Genomic DNA, 20,467 nt, shown 5'->3' on the forward strand with positions numbered 1-20,467 from the left:
CCAACATGTCAAAGCACTATCTTTGAGAAAAGAATGACTCATAGCACCTTAGATTCTTCTATAAAGTTTCCGTTACTAAGCAGAACGTCAAACTATTGTAAGAACTTGAGAGCATTGTGGGAATCTTGGACGCTTGAGAAGGTGAAAAAAGCTAACCGTAGCCCCACCATCCTTCAAGGGTTTTAGACTTCAATCGGGCACAAGAGGTGCTAAGTATTAATAATAATGGTGATGATGCCCATCCATTGAATAGGTGGCACAGTGGATGATGGTGGGACATAGGGGGGTAAGCAGTGGGTATCGGTAGTGGTACTTCCGGAACCACCCGTAGTCATTCTCCTGAAGTTCTTGAAAATGCCTCCCAAAAACTGAGACGTCTCCAAAGTTATGTCGTGAAGTGGTAGTCACGTGATTGCGAGAAGGAAGAGAGGAATAAATCTGAGAAGGTTGGGGTGGCATAACAGGTTTAAAAGGGGGATTTAAAGTGCTTAAATAGCTTTGCAAAGCTTCCAAGTCAATCATGTCATCTATCAGCCTCTATCTCTGTTGTTCTGCTAATATACCAATTGTTGTACCACATACTGAGAATGTGTCTCGTCAAGGATCTGAGTGGATGGACTCAGAGGATTTCCTCCCTCGACAGTGTGATCTCCCGATGCTCAGTCTATGTCGATAGGATCATGTTCTTGTTTGCAGAGGGCAAGGGAGCAAGCTACGCTCTGACACCATTGTAATCACTTTCAATGAGGGATCGGAAGTAATTACACAGAGATAACTGCAAACTTCACACTTTACAATTCAACACTTAAATATCTGAGAGAGAGAGAGAGACGACACGACTCGCAGAGTTCCAAGCCGAGACGCATTGACCCCAAAGATTGGCGCCCCTTTCAATATTTCTTTATTCTTAGGGCACGCAAAGTACAACTTTGTCACGGGAACGTGGCAGCTGTTAACTATGTCACGAGGACGTGCAACTGCTAACTTTAGTTGTTGGTTTCTTTCCAATGGGTTTTGTTTTATTTTTGAGACCCTCTTTTTGAAGTAGCAAACGGTCGGACATTGTATGGCCGATGTGTAACGGTAGTTTCACCTGCAGACGGGAAGTGGTCGGCACTGGAATTTGTATAGTAAGAGGATGTCTAGGCTCAGAGCAAGATTATATAGGTCCCTCCATCGCACTTAGCAAGTTGGTGGATACTAGGAAGTGAACTCAATAAAGGCCTAGAGTCAAGGTGTGACTACCAACAGAAAGTATCCGACGGTTCGGCCACGTTGCACTTTTGGATGCGGTCCCAATGAGGATAGATGGTCAGATGACCAGTGAGAGCCCAACAGAATCATTTCCTAAAATTTAGGGAACTGCTATTTTGGGCCGTGAAATGGGTTCGCATCATTACCTCCGGTATGACTAGGGGAACATTTTACAACTTTGCCGCGAAGTCAACTGAGCACCCAGTCGGGAGATTTTTAGGCGGCAAACCCGAAACGGGAAAATGCTTGTAAATGCGCCAAGTGGCACATTTCTGTGCACTTGCCTTATGCATCAAGAAGTGCCGCTGAATTTATAGCTGGGAGGCTCATTTTTTAGTTTCCTGCCATAGGTTAAGAGCTATGGAGTGCTTCCTTTCCCTCTTTGTACAGTGTGGTGCCAGGAGTGATGCCCTGCACGCTACACACTGCTCTCGCTCTCCCTTACGTGCAGTTATGTGATGCCCCACAAGAGGGCTTTTCATTTGACTGATGTACAGTTGTGTGGGTTCATGCGCGATTGCCGAGGCAAGAGCCTCTTGCACAGGTACTGGGTTAGCTAGTCGCTAATCCCCCGTAGGTACAGGTGAATTCGGAGAGGTTTCACGTGAGAAATCTCGTCCGATTCAAAGGGCAAGTAGCCCTACAGGTGCGGGAGCTCGAGATCTTGCTACAGATGCGACCGGCACGCGAAACGAAGCCTAAAACAGGGAATTACAACCTGCTGTGTATTTTTGCAAGTTTAGGGTTTCGGCCCTAAACAGTCCCTAATACCCCCAGGAAGTTCGGGGACACGCGGCGACCGCTGTAGAGGTGATCTAGCGCATTTTCGGGGCAGAAAACAGAAAATTCAGCGTGCTGCAGATTCTCGCCAAGTTTTGCAAAGTGTTCGTATGCGTCGAGAAAGTCATCTATTGCGTGGGGATACTGACTGTGAAGCGTCCTAGTACAGTTATGCTACCGAAATCGGGCCAGAACAAGTGTTTCTCAGCCTGAATTATGCGGGGCAGCTCGTAGGAGATCACAGGTTTTATTCCCTCTGGTAAAGAATAAAGAAATACCGAAAGGGGCGCCAATTTTGGGGCCTACAGGTTGTTGGCGTCTGCTCAGAGCATTCTAGCTTCCAAGCCGTGTGTGTGCTTAAGTGTTAATTCCCGTCACAGGTTTCCTTTGCACGTTCTCTCTGTGTGTGTCTAAAGTAAAGAATTTCGGGTGAAAGCCAACGCCTACCGCCCTACGGGCCGGTTTCATGGCTCCGTTGCCGGGACATCAATCGCTTTTTCCTCAAAGAGTGAGCCTCGGTTGTTTTGGGTAAAGACACAGAGTGCAGGAACGCGGGATTACACTATGGCCGACAAAGGGAAGGGCATTATGGAAGAGGGTTCCTCTTCAAAGGTCAGATAGGAAATCCCTATGGTCTTTGAGATTGGCCAGAGCTCACGGCCACGTCAATCTGTACCTCTTGTCAATGTGAATGTCCCTCCAGTAGTACAAGGCTTTATGACTGGGCAACTTGAGGATGATGCGTTCAGGACTCAGTTAGTTGCCGCGGTGAATGTCTTTTCGCAGCTGGTGCAGAACCCAAGGTTTATGGAGTTCTTGCAAGCGGCACCAGTGAAACAGCAAAATAAGCAACCTACGCCGCGTACGGACCTTGTTGAGGCTCAAGCCCAGGTACTTCTGGCGGCTCAGGAGGATAGGGAACACTCGCATGTTGCGGAGTCAAGGGCTCCAAAACAAGTTCCTTCCGTGCTTGAACAGGTGGCTAGAACGCCTCAAGCACGGGTGGCTAGAACGCCTATTCCACAAGTTATGCCAATTCAGCCCGCCACCTTTCAGAGCCAGTATGCTGTCGTGAATGGACAGGGAACTGGATACTACGCAATGCACCCAGTTTTCCCACCACCCACGGTGCATCCTGGGTATTTCGGGGGTGGATCAGTGTTCCAAAGTATGGCTGGTTATGCGCCTGGAAGTCAGCGGTACATGCCAGGAACAGTGTTTGGGGGTATGCAAGGCATCATGCCAAACCCCATGTATGGTAGTATCGGCATGCAGCAAGGTTTTCAGTGCAACCAGGGCCAGATTGGGGTGCCACAGGGTCATTTTGGCATGGCTGGTTTTTCCAGACAGCAACCAGATATCGTACCTCTGACGCAAAATGTGAATGGCCAAGATGTGCCGATCATGCATACTACAGTGCCCATGTTGCAGACCATTCCTTGTGACAACTTGGGGGCACTAGAGAAGCCAAAAGCTTACAAAGAAGGTGGTGTAGCTCTAAAGTTCAGTACCTTCAGTGGTTTCAAGGATAAGACAAAGGCTCTCACCTTCCTCCACCAGCAGTTTGATATAGCATATGCAGGAGGGAATTTTACAGAGGCCTCGAAAGCCAGGAAAGCTGCCACTTTCTTAAAGGACAATGCGCTCACATGGTGGACGACATTGTTAATGCAAGGACGGGCACCCGCCACTTGGGTTTACTTCAAGCAAATGTTTGCATCTGCTTGGCTGTCAAATGAATTTGAAGCCGACGTCATGACAGATGGGCACCAGCCTACTTCAGCTTCATGCAAGAGCTTGCTGGAGTACAATAGGAGGTTTTGTAAAGCGTTACTCTCAGTGACCTCCTACAGATTTGTGTCATTGACAGAGCAGATAGAGAAGTACTGTTGTGGGCTGGCTAAAGGGCTTCGCGATTACTGTACAAAGAACAGAGTGGCTACCCTCACTCAGCTTATGGAAGTTGCGAACACTGGTATTGCCTTGTTGAAAGGAGAGGACAGTGGGTTTCCGAGCAACGACAAAGGAGGGCAGCAAAAGAAAAATTCAACGAAGAAGCCCTTTGTGAAAATGGCTCCTGATGCGTCACAGGGGTCAGAAAAGGCCACCAAACAAGGATTCAGCCGGGACTTCTGGAGCGCAAGCAAAGAAACAGAAAAGGAAGCCTTTTGTGCGCAAGTCGCTCGAGGAAAAGAAGGTCCTAATGGCTGAAAACAAATGCTTTATATGCGAGCAGCCTGGTCACTTTGCTACCAATTGTCCACAAAGGAAAAGACCAGCTGACTGAGAGGATAAAGAGGACCAGAAAGGCAAGAAGCCTAAACCCACGGCAGGTTTAGTGCCAGACATGGTGGGTGACAAGCCCAGCACAAATGCCAGTGAGTTATGCAGGACATGGGTAAAGTTAGGGATCAGACGGCACTCATCTTCTTTGATCCAGATGCCAAAGCCAACTTTATCTCACCAGAGTTAGCTATAAAGCTAGGCATCAGAGCTGAAGAGATGGAGTACACAGCAGAGGCAGGGTTGGCATGTCCTGGCCACTCAGAGTGTGTTACTCCCATCATTGGAAAGCTGCGTCTGCATATTCAGTCATATGTGGACACAGAAGAGTTCTACATCATGCTGCTGGAAGGATATGACGCCTTGCTGGGGATCCCGTGGATGTTCCGAGTGCATGGAGCCTTGGATGCCTACAACAAAAAGATCATTGTACAGCATAGGGGCAAAACTCACATCTTGGATGTAAAGTTTAAAGGAGAGTCGGCCCCTATTGTATCTGCTTCTGCTATCACTTCTGTAATAAAGAATCATCTTTCTGTGTACTTGATTTTTGCACGTGATGTCTCAGATAGTGATGAGTCAAATTTATATGTGTTAGATAAAGAAAGGTCAGCATTTTTGCAAAAGTTTAATGATTGTTTTTCAGATTCATTACCGTCGCAATTGCCGCCAGAGAGACCTGAGGACCATCGGATAGATTTGGTGCCAGGGTGTAGCCCACCAAATAGACCTCCCTACAGGGTTAGCGCGGCGCAGCAAAAAGAGATTATGGGCAAGGTTGAGGAGTTATTAGAGAAGGGGCTGATTCAGCCTAGTTCTTTACCCTTTTGCTCCCCAGTGCTCCTAGTGCAGAAGAAGGATGGCTCATGGCGCATGTGTATTGATTACCGTGCGTTGAATAAGAATACCATCAAGAATAGGTTTCCTATTCCTCGAATTGATGATATTCTCAATCGTTTAGAGGGTGCTCCAATTTTCAGCAGGATAGACCTTAAGAGTGGGTACCATTAGATTCGTATTAGGCCAGAGGATGTGGACAAGACTGCGTTTAGAACAACATTTGGTCTTTATGAGTTTCTAGTGATGCCATTTGGGCTAACAAATGCTCCTGCCACGTTCAACAGAATGATGGACCGGATTTTCCGCTCGTATCAACACTTTGTTGGGACGTTCTTTGAAGATATGATAGTCTATTCGAAGAATGAAGAGGAGCATAGGCGTCACTTGACCATTGTGTTCGAAGAGTTGCGCAGTCATAGGTTACTTGTCAATGATAAGAAAAGTGAATTCTTCCTCGAAGAGATCCACTTTCTTGGCCACATAGTCTCAAAGGATGGTGTGAGAATGGATCCCGCAAAGGTCGAAGCTATCAAGACAAGCCCAGACTTGAAGACTGTGCACGATGTCAGAAGCTTCTTGGGATTGTGTTCCTACTATAGAAGGTTTATCAGAAATTTTGCAGAGATAATATCGCCTCTTCACGCATTGCAAAAGAAAGAGGTCACTTTCAGATGGACCCAAAAAGAGATTTCAGCTTTTAGTCTCTTACAGGAAAAGTTGACTTCAAATCGAGTAATTGTTTTGCTAGATCTCAGGAAGTCATTTGTGGTCCAGTGTGACGCGTGTGGCAGTAGCATTGGAGCAGTGCTAATGCAAGATGGACGGGTAGTAGCTTATGAAAGCCGAATTTTGCAAGGGCTAGAGAGGACCATGCAAGTCTATGAGAAAGAGCTCTTGGCCGTGATTCATGCGCTTTCTAGCTGGAAGTACTACCTCTTACGTGCTGATTTTGTTGTCCAAACAGATCATCAGACCTTGCGATACTTCTTGACACAGTCAAAGTTATCCGAAAAGCATATGCGATGGGCAAACATTCTTTCCATGTTCCACTTCCAGATTATGCATGTGGAAGGCATTAAGAATGTTGTGGCTGATGCGTTATCAAGAAAGCCACAAATTTCAGCTGTGTCAATTCCTTATCATCATGAGCTAGATGACATGAAGGAACAGTATACTGCTGATGAAGATTTTGCAAGGATCTTTGAACAGTTACAAGAGGGGCAACATTACGAGCACTACCTCATCAGAGATGGTTTTATAAAGATGCATGGCAGACTTTGTCACTAGGCCACTACGACATAAGGTCATGGAAGAGAGTCATGTCCCACCGTATGCAGGGCATCGTGGCATTGATGCGACAGTTAAAGCGGTAGAGACATTCTTCTATTGGCCTACCTTGAGGAGAGATGTGGATGCCTTTGTGCAAGCATGCATAGTTTGCCAAAAGGTCAAGTTTGATAGGCAAAAGGCACCAGAGTTGTTACAACCACTGCCGATTCCGGATAAGCCATGGGAAAGCATTGCTATGGACTTCATCTTTGATCTTCCAAGAACGCCAATAGGGAATGAGGTATATGGACCAAATGCCATGCTTTGAAGCCAAATGCCATGCTTATTGCCCATGGGCCATTGGCACATTGCCATGCTTATTGCCCAAGGGCCAATGCCCATTGCTCAAATGTCAAGCCTCACATGCTCTTCCTCTCCTATTTAAGCAACCCTTCCCCTTTGTTATCCAACACAACCTACAACTACAAGCTACAAGCTTTAGTCCTAAGCCTCTCAATGCTCTACCCTCTCATCTCCATGTGCTTCCATTGAAGCTTCAAGCTCTCAAGCTCTCGAGTCTCCATTGGGTCTACCATCTCTCTCCTTCAAGGTCCCTTGGGTGACACCGTGACGGGTCTCTCCTTCAAGCTTCCTTGGGTCTCTCTCTCTCTCCCTCCCTCCCTCTCTCTCTCTCTCTCTCTCTCTCTCTCTCTCTCTCTCTCTCTCTCTAATCTATTGATACATCGTACATCATACTAGTAGCTACTAGCTACATACTACATAATGCCGCCTCCTCTTCATGAAGCCTTTGAGAAGCATTGCCGATATTTTGAGCGGGTGGGGGGCAAGCAAAACTCTTGCAAGTGGTGGTGCAAATATTGCCCAAAAGCTATGACCTCTTCCGTCACCCGTCTCATCATCCACTTGACAAAGATAGGAGGACAAGCGGGGCCATGTCCTAATATCCCCGAAGATATCCTTGCGGAATGCAAGAGAAAGTATCTTCCATTGAAGACACGCAAGGGTAGAGTCACCTCGGATGAGTTCGTGTCGCCGGATGTTGATAGCTCCGATTCGGAGGAAGAGGCCTCTCCAACTATGTCCATAGCTACCGGTGCCACCGCGGCCTCATGTGATGGTAGTGCCTCCTCCAAGAAGTCCAAGAAGTCCAAGGGGTCTTCAAGTGATGGTGGCCGGCCTCCGAAGACGGCAAAGCAAACTTCTCTTGCGAAATCGGTGGGTGGATGCTCCGGCCCCTTGTCTTTCCTCAAGGAGAGACAAAGAATCGCGGAAATAGAGATTGCCGGCACGGTGATTGAATGCAATCTCTCCTTCAACATTCTTCGGTTGGAGCGATGGAAGAGGATGATCATAGCAATTGCGGCGGTTGGTCCATGCGAAGGGTGGACGGGTGTGTCATACCATGACATGAGAACAAAGAAGCTTGATGAAGAGGGCAAGGATTGACAAGTCACTTGAGCCCGTACGTGCGGGTTGGGCAAAGTATGGATGCTCTATCCTCTCCGACGGATGGAGCGACCGCAAGAAGAGGGGCATCATCAACATTCTTGTTTCTTGTCCTCTTGGCACGTACTTCTTACGGGCGGTGGATGCGGGTTCGAGAGGGAAGAAAGTGACCGGGGCATTCATTTGGAAGCACATTCGCCAAGCCATTCTTGAGGTAAAACCGTAAATCGAGCCTTTATGTCTTGAGCAATTGCCAATGAGTCCTATGTTTTAATTTTTAAGTTTTAACTCTTCTTGTCACAAATGCCTCTTGCGTAGGTTGGTGTGGAGCATGTCGTGCAAGTGATTACCAACAATGCTTCAAATTGCAAGGCAATGAGTAAGAGGCTAGAGAAGGAATTTCCATCCATAGTATAGACTCCATGTGCCTCTCATTGCCTTGACCTTCTCTTTGAAGACATAGGGGAGCTAGGTTGGGTGAAAGATATCCTCAACCAAGCACTCTCCATCATCAATTTCATCAATGGCAAAGTGAGGGTGCTTGCCATTTACCGCACCTACTCCGACCTTGAGTTGAAGAAGCCATCGGCCACTCGCTTTGCGCCATGTGGCTACTTTTAGAGCGGCTCTATGATGTGCAAAACAAAATACAAAAGACCATGGTCTCCGATGAGTTTAAGGAGTGGATGAATGGAGAGTCCGCCGCTTCCCAACAAGATGCAAAAGCCATCCAACGGCTTTGCTTGCGGGAGGAGTTTTGGCAAGAAATTAAGGGTCTTGTCGTTGCGATCTTGCCCTTGTACAAGGCTCTCCGCATGACCGACATGGTAGGGGCAACTATTGGGCTTCTATGGCACTTCATGGAGGAAGCTTACAAGGAGATTGAGAAGTCTACAATCCTAGATGGGGCTCCCGATGGAACACGGTATAACTACATATTTATTATTACATATGTCATTCTCTATATATTTAAATTCTACATGCTTGTTTCTCTACTTAGTACATTTCCTCTCTCTTCTTGTAGTGATTACCTCGAGGACTCTCCCAAGAGAGACGACATTCTCCTCCTAATCACAAAGCGGTGGGATTGGATGAAGAGACCTATCCATTACTTTGCGGCTCTCTTGCATCCGGCTTACAAGAAGCCCGAACTCTTTGCAAATCAAGAGCTTATTGAGGAGCGCAACAATTACCTCTTTAAGGTGCTAAAAGAAGAGGACATTGGAGCATTTCTCCAAGAGGTAATCAACTATAGCGACCAACGAGGCACCACATTTACTTCCAACTTGTGTTGGAAGCGGCAATCCTTGGTGAAGCCTTTATTTTGGTGGGAGAGCTTTGGCTATCAATTGCCTACTCTCAAACGACTTGCTTTGAGGGTTCTTGGCCAAGTAAGCAACAAGCCTCAACCTTTTACATTTTATGCTTAATCTCTTCAACTATTGTCTCTTATAGCTTATGCCTCTCTTGATGTGTTATAATTTGCTCATCGGGAGCATGTGAGCGTAATTGGTCCGCATACTCCCTCATCCACACCAAAATCCGAAACAAGCTCTCAACGAAGCAATTAGAGCGACTTATCTATTGTCGCTCCAATTTACGCATGTTGCGCTCTATGCATGAGATGCCTATGGCTCGACAGGTATAAGTTATAAATTATAATCACTACTCACTCCATTTTCTATACTCTAGAGTCTAGTCTTTAATTAGTTTGAATATACTAATTATGTTTTCATTGTCCAATGTTGTAAATGTCAAATAGGTCAACGTGGATGAGCTCACACTTACCATTGACACTCTAAAGAGTGTCAATAAAGAGCAAGACCCTGAGGAGCAAATGATTTTTCGTGAGCTCTACTTGGAGCTTGAGGAGATTGATCGCCGGGTTTCTCGCACACGATCACGCAAGAAGGTCGTCATCCATGGAGTTACATCGGCTACAAGAGACAGAGGTGCCAAGGCTACAAGAGGTAGAGGCAAAGCATCAACAACACCCACGGAGGCTCCTAGGACCTATGTGCGGCGAGGCTCCGGAAGCGGCTCTTGTGCGGCGGCCATCACTATGGAGGATAGAGAGCCTCGAGAGCCAGAGTATGATGATGAAGGCAACCTCATTAGTGATGGAGATTATGAGCCGTCATCCTTCGACTCTTGTGAGGAAGAGGATGATGTTGATGAGCAAGGCTCAGAAGAGGAAGATGAGGAAGATGATGAGAGCACTAGTGACTAGTGACTTTACTATTTAGTCTCTCCGACTCTCTCTATTATAGTGTGTCACTTTTTGAGTACTTTGTAGCCCTTGCCACTTGGTCTCTACTTATCAAATTTCAATGATCATTTTGGTTTACGTAATGCTCATTCTCTTTAGTCTTTGAGTCTTGACTCTTTACATTGTACTATGTACTATGTAGTATTGTAACTACTAACTTGTAATCTATACAAATGTCAAGTTTCTATAAGTAAGTATTAAGGCCTAAGCCTTAGGCCCTTAGACTTGAGAATTATTTGTTTTTTTAAATTTGAACGTACATAACGTCATCGTACATCATAATTTTTTTTAGTTCGTTTAGTACCGCACATCATCGTACGCGTACAAAACGTACGGGACCGTACGAGACTACTATGCCTTGAAGCCTTTGGGTTACAGCCTCCTTATGCCCCAACCCAACGCGTGCAAAGGAGGGGTAATGATGCAGCTAGTACATCAAATGTACATATGAAATAAGTGTAATAGATAGAACTGACAAAAGTATGAAGGTCTCATTAAGTCATTTGTATCTATGTGTTACGACCTTTCTTGCGGATATGTGCGATGATAAAAGAGTGTTAATAGCACAAGATCATCAGTGGCGTGTATTTATGGTATGCAATCGAGGACGTTTGCGATTTCAAGAGGGGGGTATGTCACGCGGACGTGGTAGCTGTTAACTATGTCACGAGCACGTGCAACTGCTAACTTTAGTTGTTGGTTTCTTTCCAATGGGTTTTGTTTTATTTTTGAGACCCTCTTTTTGAAGTAGCAAACGGTTGGACATTGTATGGCCAATGTGAACGGTAGTTTCGCCCGCAGACGGCAAGTGGTCGGCACTAGAATTCGTATAGTAAGTGTCACAAACGGGAGCGCATAACAATATAAAATATACTCGGATAAATAAAATTTATCACTTAATATTGAAGCCAGAGGATATAGAGAGAAATAGATAGAGAGAGAGAGATAGAGTGAGAAGATCGACACAGTACTGGGGACCAGAAGATGGGCTGGTCCCCCCCCCGTAATAGTATCTTTATTACTGAGGAGAAGTCTATACAAGCACTTGAACCGAACGTATTACTACGTTCGTTCTAGAATAAGACTTGATGGTTTCGGGAAGCCTCAGCTTCCGATTCCTAGGGCAAAACCCTATTCCAAGGAACTTCCGTTCCTTATTCCAATTCCTCGAGAATCAAGGTTCTCGCCTCTGGATCTCACCTTCCAGACTCAGGGCATGGCATCCCTGCAACTCTTCTTTCCAGAGTCCTCTTCCCGCAGAACAACTCTGCTTTTCCGGACACGAAGTCCTTACTTGGGAATCCCAACTTCCGGATCACAACTTGAGAGACTACCTCTCTCCGATCCGTTGATCTACTTCCCAAACTCGGGTAGGAAACCCTTGGGCTGATCTGGCTCTAGTTCCTCAGAGCGCTTTTCTCCTGCAGAGGCTCATGCCTTCCTCTGCTCCTACTCCCTCACGAAGAGGAAGTACACCTGCAATCAAATACTCAAAGATCAGAACATGAAAATCGTTACCTTCAAAGTCTCGACGCTCGAAACGCAACTCGGTTCTCGAAAAAGCAATTCCCCGGAAGAGATCTCTCCATAGAAAATCCTCTCTTCCTTCTCGTAAATCAGCCCCGTCTACGACGTTTATGGGCTGAAAACAGAGAAAAACAGCAACTTGTCACGATGGAAACACGCTTCGTAGGCACTTCTTCGCGAGGGAACTCGCGCACTGGGTCTTGGCGACATCTGGTACACTTGGGGCAGCCATGGGCGTCACCGGCAACATCTTCTTTACGGCTGAAATCTGCAATAGCATCTCCTCCTTGCAAAGATTGGTCCTCCTCTCTGAGTGAGGGCATGTGATGCTTTTATAGCTCCTAGCCGCGGGCACGAATAGCTGCTCGCGTAGAGATCGCGGCCGGTTTTTATTTTTTTTCCTTTTTTTTTATGTTCTACCAGAAAAAGAGAGAGAGAAAACACTGGCTGATCTGTTGCCTTATTTATCAGATGGCTGCCCACTTATTAAGTGGGCGGCCGGCGTATTTTAAAAATAGTCTGAACCTGCCCAAAAACTCAATAAAACCTTATAAGCTAAACACAATGCTTTCACAGCACTTCCCAGGCGTCCCTAGATGGAATCACATGCACAGTTGCAATGCAGACATAGACTTCCTCGCGGGAACGCATCTGCTTTCCCGAAAAGCAATCCCGCTTTCTCAAAAAGCATCTGTTTTTCCTCAAAGTTTCCTCTGAACCCATCTTCATTCAAGTGCTTGCTTTTTCCTTGTGCACAATTCTAACACAGTTCGGAATTTCCTCCCGACTATGGATATTCCCTTTCCGATGCACCCGTCACCCACCTTGTGACGCATCAAGAATACCCATCACCTAGTCCTTTCCTACCGAACTTACGGTACAATCTCCTTCACGATGCTCTATGTCACCCATCCTATGACGCATCAGAGATGTCCATTCCCGGATGGTCGGATACTTCTTCCCGATGCTCCCTGTCACCCATCCGATGTGACGCATCAGAAGTACCCGTTCCTGGTGGCCTTACAGATATTACCGTTCTCAGTGCTCCCGTCATTACTTTGAATGACGCACTAGGAATACTCTGTACTCGGATGTCTCCAGTGAGAAAAGCCCTCTCACTTAAAATTCCAATAATTCATTTAGAATTATTTTTCCTTGGTGTTCCAAGCGAGAAAACCCTCTCACTTATAAATCCAATAATTCATTTAGAATTATTTTTCTGTAAGATAAAGCCAATTTAGCAACATCCCTCTCACTTATAAACAGTTGTCCTCAACTGTAGAGGTCCAACTGAACTGCCGGGGAGAAACCGGAAAGATTCCAAATCTTGCTCAATGGTGAGTTGAGCTAGTTCTTTCTCAAAAGAGAACTTTAAAATTAATTTAAACAGAAATTCAAAAATTCAATAATTCAATACTTACCTTACCGGTTCATGTCCTTCCTCTAGTACCTCGAGGATATCCTTCACCAATTATCAAACTTACGAGCCATGGAAGAACTCGTCATTCGCGTCTTTCCAACAGATCGGAAGTTTCCTCATCCGAGAATCTATTAACTCAATTCCACCTTCTCAATCCCGAGAAGAATAATCCTCCTAGAAATCAATCTAGGTATCTATCCTTGCGCATAATCTTGCGCTGTTAGTCGAGAGGGTATTAAACCTCTTGTGTCCTTCCACATAGGGAATGCCCAAATCATGAGTATTAATCTCGATATCTTCCTTCCCAAACAAAGTCTGCGATCACCTTAAAGAAGGTTCTTGTTCCGGGCCGTCGCTCAACGTAGGCGGACGATTCCAATCCGAAGATTCCTTGTGCACGGCGGCACTTCCTTCCAATCTTATTTTCCTACGAGTTATTACCACTAGCAGTGTTTTCCCGACGCCCATTAGCGTCTCTTTCTTGCAAAATCATAAAAAATGATTCACCTTGCAAGCATCAATGACAACTTGCAAAATCTCAGGCAGATAGGATTCTAGCCATAGCATTTTCTGAACGTAAGTTCAAACCCGGTTCACAATAGAGCGAACCCTCTTTGAATCTCAGGGATGTTCTCCCATATATAATTCTTACCATTTTGAAACGGTTGGCGAACTATATTCTTACGAACATAATAGTTCGAATTTATTCCAGCAACGTGTAAATGCTACTTGACCTTCTCATGGAGAAACATATATCGCAACCAAAAGTTGCTACTGTAATGGTAAAGGCACATAGCGTACTCAATGATCAACGACCATCGGAAAACCTCTTCTCCGTAGAGAAACTCAAATTCCTTCCACCAAACACATCTCAAATAGAGATTCTCGTGTCGGAATATTCTTGCGCGCAAAAAGACGCTCAAGAGAGTATAACAAACTCTCGTCCAGTTCCTTGACATAGGTCTGCATCTTCGTGTGTTATCCATGTACTCAAAAGTGTACATAATTCTTAAGCTGTGTTAAAGTTTCGGTGAACCTGGGAAATTACCTTCCCTTCGTAAGATCCTCACAGCGAAGAAGCTCAACTTGACGATCACTTGGCTCGATCTTAGAGCAAAACCCGCTCATCAAATAATCTAGGATTTTAATCCTTGGATTCCTCAAGCACAGGCCGTAGTCGTCGCTTGTTCCTTCCCTCGTAAAGAGAGTGTTCATTCAATTGTGCAAAAAGCACTACCATATCTTCCCTTACCGAGTAGGGGGTGTGGGCTTAAAGAGTACTCAAGCTTCATGAAAGCTTTTCTTTGCTTGAAAACTCAGAATGGTTCCTTCATAATTTCCTACCCGCAATAGCAGGTAATTTGTTGGAGAACTACCGGATACCAGATCAATCATGGACCTTCCGGATGATTAAGCAAAGCAGTTCATCGTATAAACAAGGTTCTGACTCAACCTTACTCTCATAAACACTCGAGAGTGATTGTCCTGGTTAGACACAACCATACCTCGTGCAAAAGAGCAAACAAGCATAATGCACTTTATGATTTCCTCAAAGATGTAACTTTGATTAAAAAACCTGCCCTCTCACTTAAAGTTCAAGGGTCTTCTATTCAAGAACTCAGGAGTTAGATTTAATTCCCTTACTCCAAACTTTCTCCGGATAGCAATGTATCCTTCGAGGAGAGGTAACAAAATTTCATTGTTTCTGTGTTCAATGGTTCCCGTCCCACTGCGGGGATTGCTTTTATTGCTAACTCCACCATCTGCTCCAAAGTATCTTGCAGATGGGTTCACAAATTCGGGCAAAAGTCCTTCGTTAAATTTGTTCATCTTTCCTTCCTCAGAGAGGATCAAGAATGGTCCTACCTTGGCAAGAGTGAACCACTACTTGCTTTGACTCACTCGTGTTCCTATTGGGCAAACCGATCCCAATCTTCTTGGATGCCTTCTTCAAAGCATAGAGGAAAAAATTTTGTCAAAAAATTCAGCCTTGAATTGAATCCAAGTCTTGTTGTAAGTTCCTTGCAGAGCTTTGGTATACCACCAAGTACTTGTGCAATCCCCTTGAGGTGTTTAATCACATGCCTCATCTTCGACGCTTTTTCAGAAATTGCCGTTTGCAAAGGCAACTTCAAACTTGTCGAATCAATGCGGTAGCTTTCGGGGCATCTTCCCTTCCGTCAAAAGTATCAAACTTGACTGGAAGTGTTCCTAGGTCTAGAGACCTTCTTCATATCCTTCCCGGAATGACGAGATTTCATAGCTATAGTTCTGGATTGACGTTCATGGATATTTTCTGGATTCTGAAGAATCTCGAGCATTCCGCTCCTTGGATTCTCTAGGTTCTTGAGCATCATGCTCTTGTCGCCTTCTCAGAGAATCCCAAGCCTTGTGTCAACTTCTTGCAAAGAGAAAAAAAAAATTCAACTCTGCGAGCTTTTCCTTGCAGGACTTAGGGTTCCGCCTGCTTACTTCTCTCTTGGCTTGTCATGGCTTCTTCCCGTATCTTCCCAGAGTCGTCCTCCTTTACAGAGAAAAAGAGGAGACCATGCTCTGATACCACTGTCACAAACGGGAGCGCATAACAATATAAAATATACTCGGATAAATAAAATTTATCACTCAATATTGAAGCCAGAGGATATAGAGAGAAATAGATAGAGAGAGAGAGAGATAGAGTGAGAAGATCGACACAGTACTGGGGACCAGAAGATGGGCTCGTCCCCCCCGTAATAGTATCTTTATTACTGAGGAAAAGTCTATACAAGCACTTGAACCGAACGTATTACCACGTTCATTCTAGAATAAGACTTGATGGTTCCGGGAAGCCTCAGCTTCCGATTCCTAGAGCAAAACCTTATTCCAAGGAACTTCCGTTCCTTGTTCCAATTCCTCGAGAATCAAGGTTCTCGCCTCTGGATCTCACCTTCCAGACTCAGGGCATGGCATCCCTGCAACTCTTCTTTCCAGAGTCCTCTTCCCGCAAAACAACTCTGCTTTCCCGGACACGAAGTCCTTACTTGGGAATCCCAACTTCCGGATCACAACTTGAGAGACTACCTCTCTCCGATCCGTTGATCTACTTCCCAAACTCGGGTACGAAACCCTTGGGCTGATCTGGCTCTAGTTCCTCAGAGCGCTTTTCTCCTGCAGAGGCTCATGCCTTCCTTTGCTCCTACTCCCTCACGAAGAGAAAGTACACCTGCAATCAAATACTCAAAGATCAGAACATGAAAATCGTTACCTTCAAAGTCTCGATGCTCGAAACGCAACTCGGTTCTCGAAAAAGCAATTCCTCGGAAGAGATCTCTCCATAGAAAATCCTCTCTTCCAATCCTACACACAAAAGAGGTGTGTTCTCGGGTTCCTTCTCGTAAATCAGCCCCGTCTACGACGTTTATGGGCTGAAAACAGAGAAAAACAGCAACTTGTCACGATGGAAACACGCTTCGTAGGCACTTCTTCGCGAGGGAACTCGCGCACTGGGTCTTGGCGACATCTGGTACACTTGGGGCAGCCATGGGCATCACCGGCAACATCTTCTTTACGGCTGAAATCTGCAATAGCATCTCCTCCTTGCAAAGTTTGGTCCTCCTCTCTGAGTGAGGGCATGTGATGCTTTTATAGCTCCTAGCCGCGGGCACGAATAGCTGCTCGCGTAGAGATCGCGGCCGGTTTTTATTTTTTTTCCTTTTTTTTTATGTTCTACCAGAAAAAGAGAGAGAGAAAACACTGGCTGATCTGTTGCCTTATTTATCAGATGGCTGCCCACTTATTAAGTGGGCGGCCGGCGTATTTTAAAAATAGTCTGAACCTGCCCAAAAACTCAATAAAACCTTATAAGCTAAACACAATGCTTTCACAGCACTTCCCAGGCGTCCCTAGATGGAATCACATGCACAGTTGCAATGCAGACATAGACTTCCTCGCGGGAACACATCTGCTTTCCCGAAAAGCAATCCCGCTTTCTCAAAAAGCATCTGTTTTTCCTCAAAGTTTCCTCTGAACCCATCTTCATTCAAGTGCTTGCTTTTTCCTTGTGCACAATTCTAACACAGTTCGGAATTTCCTCCCGACTATGGATATTCCCTTTCCGATGCACCCGTCACCCACCTTGTGACGCATCAAGAATACCCATGACCTAGTCCTTTCCTACCGAACTTACGGTACAATCTCCTTCACGATGCTCTATGTCACCCATCCTATGACGCATCAGAGATGTCCGTTCCCGGATGGTCGGATACTTCTTCCCGATGCTCCCTGTCACCCATCCGATGTGACGCATCAGAAGTACCCGTTCCTGGTGGCCTTACAGATATTACCGTTCTCAGTGCTCCCGTCATTACTTTGAATGACGCACTAGGAATACTCTGTACTGGGATGTCTACACGCTTCGTAGGCACTTCTTCGCGAGGGAACTCGCGCACTGGGTCTTGGCGACATCTGGTACACTTGGGGCAGCCATGGGCGTCACCGGCAACATCTTCTTTACGGCTGAAATCTGCAATAGCATCTCCTCCTTGCAAAGATTGGTCCTCCTCTTTGAGTGAGGGCATGTGATGCTTTTATAGCTCCTAGCCACGGGCACGAATAGCTGCTCGCGTAGAGATCGTGGCCGTTTTTTTTTTCCATTTTTTTTTCTGTTCTGCCAGAAAAAGAGAGAGAGAAAACGCTGGCTGATCTGTTGCCTTATTTATCAGATGGCTGCCCACTTATTAAGTGGGCGGCCGGCGTATTTTAAAAATAGTCTGAACCTGCCCAAAAACTCAATAAAACCTTATAAGCTAAACACAATGCTTTCACAACACTTCCCAGGCGTCCCTAGATGGAATCACATGCACAGTTGCAATGCAGACATAGACTTCCTTGCGGGAAAGTATCTGCTTTCCCGAAAAGCAATCCCACTTTCTCAAAAAGCATCTGTTTTTCCTCTGAACCCATCTTCATTCAAGTGCTTGCTTTTTCCTTGTGCACAATTCTAACACAGTTCGGAATTTCCTCCCGCCTATGGATATTCCCTTTCCGATGCACCCGTCACCCACCTTGTGACGCATCAGGAATACCCATCACCTAGTCCTTTCTTACCGAACTTACGGTACAATCTCCTTCACGATGCTCTATGTCACCCATCCTATGACGCATCAGAGATGTCCGTTCCCGAATGGTCCGATACTTCTTCCCGATGCTCCTTGTCACCCATCCGATGTGACGCATCAAAAGTACCCGTTCCTGGTGGCCTTACAGATATTCCCGTTCTCAGTGCTCCCATCATTACTTTGAATGACGTACTAGGAATACTCTGTACTCGGATGTCTCCAGTGAAAAAAGCCCTCTCACTTAAAATTCCAATAATTCATTTAGAATTATTTTTCCTTGGTGTTCCAAGCGAGAAAACCCTCTCACTTATAAATCCAATAATTCATTTAGAATTATTTTCCTGTAAGATAAAGCCAATTTAGCAACAGTAAGAGGATGTCTAGGCTCAGAGCAAGATCATATAGGTCCCCCCGTCGCACTTAGCAAGTTGGTGGATACTAGGAAGTGAGCTCAATAAAGGCCTAGAGTCAAGGTGTGACTACCAACAGAAAGTATCTGACAGTTGGGCCACGTTGCACTTTTGGATGCGGTCCCAATGAGGATAGATGGTCAGATGACCAGTGGGAGCCCAACGGAATCATTTCCTAAAATTTAGGGAACTGCTATTTTGGGCCGTGAAATGTGTTCGCGTCATTACCTCCAATATGACTAGGGGAACATTTTACAACTCTGCCGCAAAGTCAACTGAGCACCTAGTCGGGAGATTTTTAGGCGGCAAACCCGAAACGGGAAAATGCTTGTAAATGCGCCAAGAGGCACATTTCTGTGCACTTGCCTCATGCATCAAGAAGTGGCGCTGAATTTATAGCTGGGAGGCTCATTTTTTAGTTTCCTGCCACACAGGTTAAGAGCTATAGAGTGCTTCCTTTCCCTCTATGTACAGTGTGGTGCCAAGAGTGATGCCCTGCACGCTACACACTGCTCTCTCTCTCCCTTACGTGCAGTTATGTGATGCCCACAAGAGGGCTTTTCATTTGACTAATGTACAGTTGTGTGGGTTCCACTACAGTGCCCATGTTGCATACCATTCCTTGTAACAACTTGGGGGCACTAGAGAAGCCAAAAGCTTACAAAGAAGGTGGTGCAGCTCTAAAGTTCAGTACCTTCAGTGGTTTCGAGGATAAGACAAAGGCTCTTACCTTCCTCCACGAGCAGTTTGATATAGCATATGCAGGAGGGAATCTTATAGAGGCCTCGAAAGTCTGGAAAGCTGCCACTTTCTTAAAGGACAATGCACTCACATGGTGGCGTCTGCTCGGAGCATTCTAGCTTCCGAGCCGTGTCTGTGATTAAGTGTTAATTCCCGTCAAAGGTTTCCTTTGCACGTTCTCTCTGTGTGTGTCTAAAGTAAAGAATTTCGGGTGAAAGCCAACGCCTACCACCCTACGGGCCGGTTTCATCCCAAGGGTCCGACTCTCTCCGAGACACTACATCCAAATGCTCTCCAAAGAGGGCCCTCCGGGCTCTTATTAACAGTACAATCGGATGCCAAAAGGAGAGCCTCATAAGCTTCCAACTCAAAAGATTGCACATCCAAAAGCATCTAGCTTGAAAAGCTCACGTAAAAACTGCAAGAAATCTACCAGCATAACCCAGTATTTCATATAGCTGCCACGTGGCACCTATCAATGCAAAACGTGAAAGATGCATACAGTCAGCCACGTGTCACTGTAAGTGCAGATCGGGGTCCCGTACAGCTGGGCCATGTCATCATTTGCGCAGGGCTGATTTTAATCTACTAGAGGGCCGTTTATTATTTTACGCCACTCAGAGAGAACTTGTAAGTTAGTAAACCTTCTTTTTCTTCTTCTCAGTTTTAGGTTCCTCGGCCGGTTCCTGCAAAACTCAATAAAGTTAGTCCAAGACCGGAAGGTCACTCAAATGTCCTAGTGTCATGTAGATGATTACAAATGTGGGCACCACATAGAGAGAATTGTTCACAGCACGGAGGATACTAGCTTTGACGGCCAAATTGGCATAGACCAACTTCGTAGGGAAGTGAGTCTGGGGCGGGCCAAGCGAACGAATTGGACAGATACGTCTTGACCTCGAAGCAGAAACCCTAACCCTAAAACCCGTCACATAGTCTATTGAGACCTTTCATAGGTGAAGCGTCAGTGGACAGGGAGTGAGAGGAGTAGCCCGAAGTGAAAGAGATTGAGGAGATTCTCATTCCAGAACAGAACCTGGCTCACAAGGAAAGAAAAGTGAAAGGTAAGCTGACACGCCGATAATTAGTCAAGTTCAAGAGCTATCCAGCT

The 20,467-nt window shown here is 45.7% G+C and overlaps 1 protein-coding gene and 1 pseudogene across 5 annotated transcripts in view; one reads left to right on the forward strand and one right to left on the reverse strand.

Annotated features, from left to right (window-relative positions):
- LOC147443060 (Nuclear transport factor 2 (NTF2) family protein) overlaps window positions 1-20,467 on the reverse strand; it is a 107,539-nt gene that overhangs the window by 64,579 nt on the left and 22,493 nt on the right. The gene's annotated exons all lie outside the window — the stretch shown is intronic.
- Window positions 7,210-10,132, forward strand: LOC147443062 (uncharacterized; annotated as a pseudogene).

The sequence above is a fragment of the Adiantum capillus-veneris genome, chromosome 14 (genome assembly GCF_014529385.1).
Source record: "Adiantum capillus-veneris isolate H3 chromosome 14, ASM1452938v2, whole genome shotgun sequence".
NCBI classification, from domain to species: domain Eukaryota; kingdom Viridiplantae; phylum Streptophyta; class Polypodiopsida; order Polypodiales; family Pteridaceae; genus Adiantum; species Adiantum capillus-veneris.